Source organism: Triticum dicoccoides, chromosome 7A (genome assembly GCF_002162155.2).
Source record: "Triticum dicoccoides isolate Atlit2015 ecotype Zavitan chromosome 7A, WEW_v2.0, whole genome shotgun sequence".
In the NCBI taxonomy this organism is placed as follows: Eukaryota; Viridiplantae; Streptophyta; class Magnoliopsida; order Poales; family Poaceae; genus Triticum; species Triticum dicoccoides.
In genome coordinates, this window is record NC_041392.1 from 698055427 (window position 1) to 698065290 (window position 9864).

Below are 9864 nucleotides of genomic sequence, written 5' to 3' on the forward strand. Positions count from 1 at the left end.
ACCAGTTGTAGGACGGCCGGATTGAGGGTGGATCTGAGGGAAATAGTATTCCGGATTCCCCCGATCTACCAAACTGGACCGCCATCTTCATGGCCGGCACACAATCGGCGCCTCATTCATTTACCGCCGCAGCAATGCTCTCCGGTTCAACAACGGCCACACTAGTAGGGGCAGGAAGCTCGGCGCTACCTCCGGCCCAAGTCATGTCTGATTTGTTCGATGCTTTGGCAACATTGATGGCCGCGGAGGTGGATGCAGCAGCCAGGGATCAGCACAATGCGGAGATTGCAAAGGTGAAAGATCAGATAGCCCAGGCTAAAGCGGACCTGGCAATAGAGAATGGTAGGATGGCTACAGAGCGGGCTAAATTGGAAGCACAGGCCTACCGGATTAGACTGGATCAGAATGCTTCAGAGGAAGTCATGAGAAGAAGGTATCGATCACGTCTCCCATCGGTTTATGAGCCGCAGAATCTTTTTAACACACCAGGAGCAGGAGCTAGTAGCCAACCCACACTAAACCGGGCGGGGGCGCCGGGAACAGGAGCACCGGTTCAACCACGCACGACGGACCCCCTCGCCAGAAGAATGTTGTGCCACCGTATGCATCAACGCCGCCAGGGCATTATTCCAACCCGTTGGACAACATTGTGGCCGCCGCTTCACGCCTGGCGGCCCTCCCAACCAACGGCGAGTCACCAGTTGCAGTGGAAGCACGTCGGGCCAGGGATCTCCTACAAACAGCACTAAATCAACAGCAGGCGTATTCACACAGTCGTGAGAGGATTCATTCCACTCCCCGTCCAAGCCGGAGTTATAGCAGACACGTGGAGGACGAACCGACCGTGTCCAGTAGTGCACGTCGCCGAAATTCACCACGAGGGAAAAACTCGGCCGGGGGAGGCGCTAATGCGCAAGATGTTGTGGACCATGGCCGCGCACATCGGGAGGCCGAGTTAGCAGCTCGACACGGAGCACGACAGCATACTCTGGTTCACCCCATGGCCTCCGTGGAGCTAGCAGTGATGTTCAGTTCCTTAGGGATGCCGTGTTTAACCCCCGCTTTGCGTAATGTGAGACTGCCCAAGGATTTCAAGGGACCTCGTAAGGTACCAAATTACACCGCCGATTTGCAACCAGAGGCGTGGGTGGAGAGCTATGAGATGGCAATGGAGATGTTAGATGTGGATGAGGCAGTGTGTGCTAAATATTTCACCATGATGTTGGAAGGAACAGCTCGCACTTGATTGATGAGCTTGCCGACCAACTCTGTTGGATCATGGGCCAAATTGAAGCACTTGTTTATCCAGAACTTCAAGGATATGTGTAAGCAGCCGATGTCAATTGTAGATCTGGCCACTTGTGTCCAAGAGGAAGGGGAGTCCACGACCCATTGGGTTAAACGAGTCTCAGCGATTTTGCATTCATCAGATCGTATCAATGCAGACACTGCAGTGTTAACATTAGAGGGCAATTGTCGTTTCAAACCGTTAAAACAGAAGTTGGGAAGGCTCAAACATCACTGCAATGACATGTCAACACTCATGGCTGCTTTGGTTAAATACGCCGATTCAGATAATACCAAGGATCCGGATTCAGAGGAGGACAAAACGGAGAAAGGTAAGAAGAACGGCAATGCCAAGGGTCAACAACATAATCCGACAGGCCATGAAAATGGTGGTAAGCGCAAGGCTGATAGTAGCTTGGACTTTGTTGCAAATACCAATGCACAGGAGAATGGCCAGCGCCGTAAGGGCAAGGAGCCCCAGAGGGGTGGAGGTTCAGGCAACAATTTGGAGCGCTTGTTAAATCAGCCCTGTCCAAAGCATGGATCGAAGGAGAAGCCGACATCACATCTTTGGAAGGACTATTATATCATGCGAGATTTCAAGAATTCCAATATGTTCCAATATGACAACGGCCCGCCCGGCGGTTCAGGAGGAGGTTTCCACGGGCCGTGTTACGGAGGTGGTGGTTCCGGTTCAAGGTTTGCAGGCAACCAAACCGGACACGTCAATCAAGGGCACCAAGGCAACCAGGAAGGTCACAACCATCAGGGGAGTCAGCAGCAGCCGCAGCAGTCGGGTTATCAGAGCAATCCCAAACAGCTGAACAGCGGGCAATATCATGTCTTCATTACTAGTTTGTGCAAACGTGATCAGAAGCTTCACAAAAAGGGCAGTAAACTCTGTTGAGCCGGCAGTACCTCAGTATTTGCGTTGGTCTGAGCAACCTATTTTGTGGAGTAGAGATGATCACCCACCCCGGGTTGATAATCCAGGTCACTTGGCCCTGGTGGTAGCCCCTCAAGTTGGGGGATACAAGTTTACTAAAGTGCTCATGGATGGGGGAAGTAGTATCAATATTTTGTATTATGATACATTCCACCGTATGGGGTTGATAGATAAGGATCTTAAACCGTCAAATACGGTCTTTCATGGGGTGGTACCTGGTAAGTCTGCATATCCTGATGGCAAGATAGCTTTGGAGGTAGCTTTTGGAGATGACTATGATTCAAGGTCAGAAACATTGACATTTGAGGTGGTAAAGATCAAAAGTCGGTACCACGCTTTGTTTGGGCGGCCGACTTATGCTAAGTTTATGGCAAGGCCATGTTATGTTTATCTACAGCTTAAAATGTCAGGTCATAAAGGGACCATCACGGTACATGGAAGTCGAAAGATTGCTTTGGAGTGTGAGGAAGGTGATGCGGCTTATGCCGAGTCGGTTTGTGCCACGGAAGAGTTAAAATTGTATAAGGAGCAAGTTGATCCGGCAGACATGACCTGTTTAAAAAAGCCTACTACAGAGCATGATCTAGCGTTGAAGTTCAAATCGGCCACGGACACTGAGATGGTTGACTTTGTTCCTGGCGATTCATCCAAACAGTTCAGCATCAGCGCTAACCTGGATCCCAAATAGGAAAGCGCGCTCATCGAGTTCATCCGTGAGAATCGGGACATCTTTGCATGGAAACCTTCCGACGTGCCAGGTGTACCGAGGGAACTCGCTGAGTACACACTCAACATTGATCCTAAGTTCAAACCGGTCCAGCAGTTCCTCTGCCGTTTCAATGAAGAGAGACGTAAGGCTATAGGTGAAGAGGTAGCCGGTCTGTTGGCTGCTGGGTTTATTGTGGAAGTTTTTCATCCAGAGAGGTTAGCCAATCCGGTGCTGGTTCTTAAGAAAATGGGCACTTGGCGCATGTGTGTGGACTACACAGATTTAAACAAGGCTTGCCCTGCAGACCCCTTTGCTATCCCTCGCATTGATCAGATAATTGATGATATAGCGGGTTGTGACCGTTTGTGTTTTCTGGATGCTTACTCTGGTTATCATCAGATCAAAATGGCGGTTAAGGACCAGGAAAAGACAACCTTCACGACTCCCTTTGGAGCCTTCTGCTATGTTTCCATGCCCTTTGGACTCAAGAGTGCCCAGGCGACTTACCAGCGATGTGTTCAGAATTGCCTTCATAAACAAATTGGGTGCAATGTTCATTCATATGTGGATGATATTGTGGTCAAGTCCAGAAAGGAGGAGACATTGATAGATGATCTACGAGAAAGCTTTGACAATCTCCGGGTTTACAAGATGATGCTCAATCCAAAGAAGTGTCTCTTCGGTGTCCCGGCAGGCAAGCTCTTAGGCTTTCTGGTATCAAATAGAGGCATTGAGGCTAATCCGGAAAAGATCACAGCAATTACATCCTTGGCTAAACCGGTGTGTATTAACGATGTTCAACGTCTGGCCGGCCGGATTACAGCCTTGAGCCGGTTTATCAGTCGCCTTGGAGAGAAGGCCATCCCCTTATATCAGATGCTCAAGAAAACAGATAACTTTGTCTGGAGTGAGGCAGCTGATAAGGCGTTCGAGGATCTGAAGAGGCAGCTAGCTGAACTACCCGTACTTGCGGCGCCGATCGATAAAGAGCCATTATTATTATATGCGGCTGCTAATGCCCGGGCTGTTAGCGTAGCCATTGTGGTAGAGCGCAAGGAGCTTGGCAAGGAATATCTGGTTCAACGGCCGGTTTATTATATCAGTGAGGTGCTCATTAAATCCAAGCAGAGGTACCCGCATTGGCAGAAGCTGGTATATGGGGTGTTTATGGCGAGCCGGAAGCTTAAACATTATTTTCAGGGCCATCCAATCACAGTGGTCAGTTCAGCTCCTCTGGGTGACATCATTCAAAATAGAGAAGCAACTGGCTGGATTGCCAAGTGGGCCATTGAGCTTGGACCTCATGGGCTCAAATATATACCCCGCACGGCGATCAAGTCCCAGGCACTCATGGATTTCATCAACGATTGTACGAAGTTACAGGCACCTGAAGAGAAACCAGATAATACATACTATACTATTCATTTTGATGGATCCAGACAGTTGGAGGGCTCGGGGGCTGGAGTCGTACTAACTTCCCCACGAGGTGACAAGTTTTGTTATGTCCTCCGTTTAATGTTCCCTTGTACTAACAATGCAGCTGAATATGAGGCTTTGCTCCACGGTCTTCGGATGGCTAAAGAGATGAATTTGAGCCGGGTTAAGTGCTTCGGCGATTCAGATCTAGTGGCTCAGTAGGTGTCTGACAATTGGGATTCTAAGGATCCACTCATGGCTGCATATCGACGAGAGGTGGACGCCGTGGCTGGTCACTTCAAAGGTTATCAGGTGGACCATATAGACCGGCGAAAGAATGAAGCTGCGGACGCTTTAAGTCGTCTTGGTTACCAGCGTAAACAGGTCCCGCCCAATGTCTTTCTTGATGTGTTGCATAATCCGTCAGTCAAAATACCAACCGAAGAAGATTTGGCTATTCCTGATCCGGAGGTTCAGTTGGTGGCAGCTCTGCATGCCATACCAGATTGGACGATCCCATATCTGGCTTACATGAACCGGGGCGCGTTACCATACGATGAAACATTGGCTCAACAGATAATCCGGTGTTCCAAGTCCATGACCATACACAGCGGGGAGTTACATCGTTACAGTGTTTCAGGAGCAATTCAGCATTGTGTTTCTCCTCAAGAAGGTTGTGAGATTTTCCGAGAAATCCATGAAGGGGATTGCGGTCACCACACCGGTTCAAAGTCGTTGGTTGCCAAAGCTTTTCGCCATGGTTTTTACTAGTTGACGACACATGCTGATGCGGAGGATTTAGTCAAGAGATGTGATGGATGTCAAAATTTTGCCAGCCGTGCACACGTTCCGGCTCAAGAGTTGCGGATGATTCCAATTACGTGGTCGTTTCCAACTTGGGGGCTTGATATGGTTGGACCCTTCAAGCGTTCTAAGGACAAAAAGACCCACCTGTTAGTAGCAGTTGATAAATTCACTAAATGGGTGGAGGCAGAGCCAGTCAGCAAGTGTGATGCAGCCACGGTGGTTCAATTCATAAAGAAGGTGATATTCCGGTTTGGTTTTCCACACAGCATTATAACAGATAATGGTACTAATCTGTCAAAAGGGGAGATGGAAGAATTCTGTCAACGTGAGCACATCCGGCTTGATCTCGCGTCGGTGGCTCACCCCCAATCTAATGGTCAAGCAGAAAGGGCAAATCAAGAAATTCTACGGGGTATCAAACCAAGGCTTATGGTTCCCTTAAAGCGGACGCTGGGTTGTTGGGTTGAGGAGCTACCTTCTGTGTTATGGAGCATCAACACCACACCCAATAGGTCTATGGATTACACACCTTTCTTCATGGTTTATGGAGCGGAGGCGGTTCTTCCTAGTGACATCCGTCATGATTCGCCCCGTGTGGCAGCTTATGTTGAAGCTAATAATGAGAAAGCACGTTAGGATTCACTGGACCTGTTGGATGAAGAGCGTGATCTTGCAGCAGCATGATCGGCGATTTATCAACAAGATCTCCGACGTTATCACAGCCGCCGGGTTAAAACCAGAACCTTTCAAGAAGGTGATTTGGTGCTCCGGCTCATCCAGGATTAGACCGATATGCACAAGTTATCCCCACCTTGGGAAGGACCCTTTGTGGTCAGCAAAAATTTGCACAACGGATCTTACTACCTCATTGATGTTCGAGAGCATGAAGACTCACGTCAATCGGAGGAGACCAAGCGGCCATGGAACATAGCTCTCCTTCGGCCTTACTACACTTGAAGCCATAAGCTCTTCATCTGTACATATTTATGACAGTGTATATATCATATAATAAACCAGAGCCTCCGTTATAAGCGGGGTATATGTTCTTTTTATATCCTGTGTGTGCTTTTACAAGTTAACTGAAAAAGCGGATTCTTTTAATCCGGCTTGAGCAGCTGCATAGATATGAAACAAAAATCACTAGGGGGCTTGGTCATATTTGAACTACAGCTACACCTCTTGATCGGTTTTTAAACCACGAAGGGATATCACTAGGGGGCTTGGTTGTCCTCACACCATAGCTACACCTCTTGATAGGCATTTACGCCACAAAGGGAAACAATTTGTGGAGCCAAAGAGAGTGTTGTACATAGTATAGACTCAAACATGGGCACACACTGAGCATCGCTCACAAACTTACTTGGGGGCTCTTTTTGCAAAGCAACAAAGACTTTGAAAGGACCCTCATAATTGGCTATCAAGCCACGGCTTGGAAGCCTGGTGTACTCACCTAAAAACCCGGGTTAACCTGCCTTCATCAAGTACGCCACTCCTGTCCAGGTAATCCTGGTATGACCCATCGAACGCTTGACAAGTCAATCTTTTACAGACCATGAACTTGTCACAGTTAAAATGATAATTGGTTAATTGGAGGCCCATCTTAAGAGGCTTTGTTAAATGGTTTAACTCAGAGGCCTGGCAGCCCATGAAAAGCCTCGATTTGGAGCCTGGCAGCTCGTAAAAAGCCTTGCATATTTTCATGTTGGCCTTTTGTTTGTTGAACATCATAAGTATTTTTTGATAAACCTGCGTCCTTGACCTGGCTTGCTTTTCAACTACAAGTTGTGGGCACATGATCAATTATAAACCGATGTTCATTAACCCGGTCTGGTTTGACTAAATCGCCAGTGTTATAAAGAAAATCTGGTGGTTATCCCGGTCTGGTTTAATATATAGACCGGTATTATGAAGATGGAGTTATCAATGTCCCGGATTGCTATTAACACATTTGCCGTATAAACGTTTGGTCAACCAATGAGGTATGTTTTGTACATTATTTTTTGTACAAACACTTGATTATTCATCTAGGTACTATATACTTCTTGGACATCATGACACGTCTAGCGGTAAAACGCTAGATACTTTCAAGTTGTTGTACCCAGGAACGCAATTCATCATGGGTTATGCATAAATATATCCAAAAGGGCGGCACAGATTGTCACAAAGTATTACGAAACATGCTCGATGGCATGGCAGATAAATGGAGTTTCAGCTATCTTATTACATGAAGCTTCAAAGCGGCTCAAACAGTATCATTGTTTTTCATAGTAGCCATATAAACCCGCGACTGGATCAGGACTCTTCATCGTGACGGTTTGACGGTTGAGGGTCAGTTGGTGTAGGCACTTCTTCATCCCTCCCCAGACGCTGGAAATCAGTTGTTGACCAATCGATTCCAGTTAACGCTTGGAACACTGCTTCCTCATGGATAAGATTGGAAGGATCAATATCAGGGGCGTAAGTGTGCTTATGAATCGGAGGCACAAGTTCTTCGACTTCATGGATGTCGGCCGGCTGTCTTTTCCCTTCTGCATCATAAAACGGTTGAAAATGGGACAAATCGGTATCATCAGCCAACTTGCTGGCTGCTGGCCGCATCTGTTTGGTCAGCCGCCGAAGATCATCATTGTTGAAGTTTGAACCGTCTTCTTTAACGCCTGGGTACCCTTTGATGATATCCTCTGCTTCAAGGTCTAGAATCCAGGCTTTGGCTCGAATAAGGGCGGTTAAAGCTCCTGCTCTGGCAGCTGCTCTCTTCAACTCGGCAATACGGGCTGGTAACATGCCTACCTTCTGAAGGGTTTCCTTAATCAAAGTTGAAGCCGGTTTGTTATAAGCTGTTGTGCTAATAACCCATTGAGACCCAGAGTATAGCTGTTCAGCCAATGTATATGCCGCTTTGAGCTTCATCCGCATATCTGTACCAAGATGAGCGATCCAAGTGCCTGCCAAAGATTTTATCAACATTTTGCTCAGTTATAAGATTCATTGACTGGTGCAACATACATAAGCAGACACTTACCAAAGATAGCAGAGGTCATAGCATTGATTTGGTGTTTCAAACCAGCTAGTTCTTCAACCACTGGCTTCAGGGCTGCCTCGGCGTCTACAGCTCTTTTGGTTAAACCGGATTTCTTGGTTTCCCATTCAGCACGTTCTTGGTTGAAGGATTCTTTCAGCTTTTCAATTACGGCCAGTGCCTGGGTCAGCTCCTCTTTGGCTTTTGCAGCCTCGGCTTGTTGTGACTTCACATTTTCTTGCAAGTTAGAATTTCGGGCATCTTTGTTTCTCAATTCGGCCTACAACATTGAAGGTATGTTAAACAAACAACATATATCTGTGCTAAAGTATAAAGCGTATAACAAATTTATGCACTTCATACTTGGGGGCTAATGCCTATTTGCTCTCAAGAAATACACTTTATACAAGTCTCCAGAACAATGCAAGCATTATCCTTGACACTTGGGGGCTAATGTGCGTCTGTTCCAAAAAACGGATGTGTGGATTAAAAACCGGATTAATTTGGCAAGTTAAACCGGCTTTTGGGGGCTATGCTGCAGAAAGTTAACTAATTTTTTCAAGATAAGTCTTATCTATTATTAGTGACCTGCCATTGCAAGGATCAATGATGAGATGCTTAAAGTGTTACAAAGACCCGGTTTGTGATTAGCAATCATAAAACGGCCCTTGGGGGCTACTTGGGATAGTGTTTCAGCTATAAATCAATATACAAAGGGAGAGGAATTTACCTCATATCGCTCTTTCATTAAGTTCCCCAAACCGGCTTCATAATCCCGGTTTGAGTGCAGGCGGTTCAAGAAGCCAGAATGAAGCTCATCATCGTTAAGATGAGCATAGTTTGATAAGTCGCTGCTCCATTTACCTTGATCCCGGGCAGCTTGCTCTTCTTTGGCACTGTGTTGAGCTAAAATGACGGGATGGCCAGGAGAACTGTGGCCTATTCCAGTAATAATAACATCATCACCTTGGCCTTCAGGATTTTTGGTGGATGATGCTGGAATTTCAGTGTCTTTCACCGGACTAGCCCGGTTTGGCTCTGCCGGTTCAGTTTCGGGTGCGGCAGGCTCAGCATCTGTTGGTTCGTCGGTATGTTGGCCTTCAAGGGGTGGATCATCAAAAGTAGCTTCAGGATGGGGACCTTCCGGTTCACCAGTCTGTTCCGGTTCACCTCTTGGTTCTTCTTCTTCGGCGACAGGGTCTTCTGGCGGATTGGTGACCCGAGCTTTCTTGCTGGGTCCGGCTTTGGCCCTGCAAACAGAATAAAAGAGGATTACCATCCTATTCAAAGGATTTATGGAGCATTGAAAGGAAAGGTTTTTACAACTCACCCGGCCACAGTTTTCAGAGGGGGGAGTTGAGTTGCTGTCGATTCACTAGAAGATGAAGGAGGTGTCACCTGATAATTTGAATCAGACGGATTAAGAGGCTATCTGAAATAACCTGCCTTGGGGTAAGAATGGTCAGAAGTAGGAGAGACCTCAGACCGGCGCTTCCGAACCGTAGTGTCAGGTAAACTGGCTGAAGTGACCTGTTGGCCACTGTGCCGGGTTGTCCGGCAAGCTTCATGTTGTTGAGTCTTCAAAATAAATGTTGGATCCAAGTGAACAAGAGGATGAGAAAAGCTTACTTTCTGGACTGCTTGGCAAGTTTTTTGTGTTGGCATAGAGTCTGAACTGGA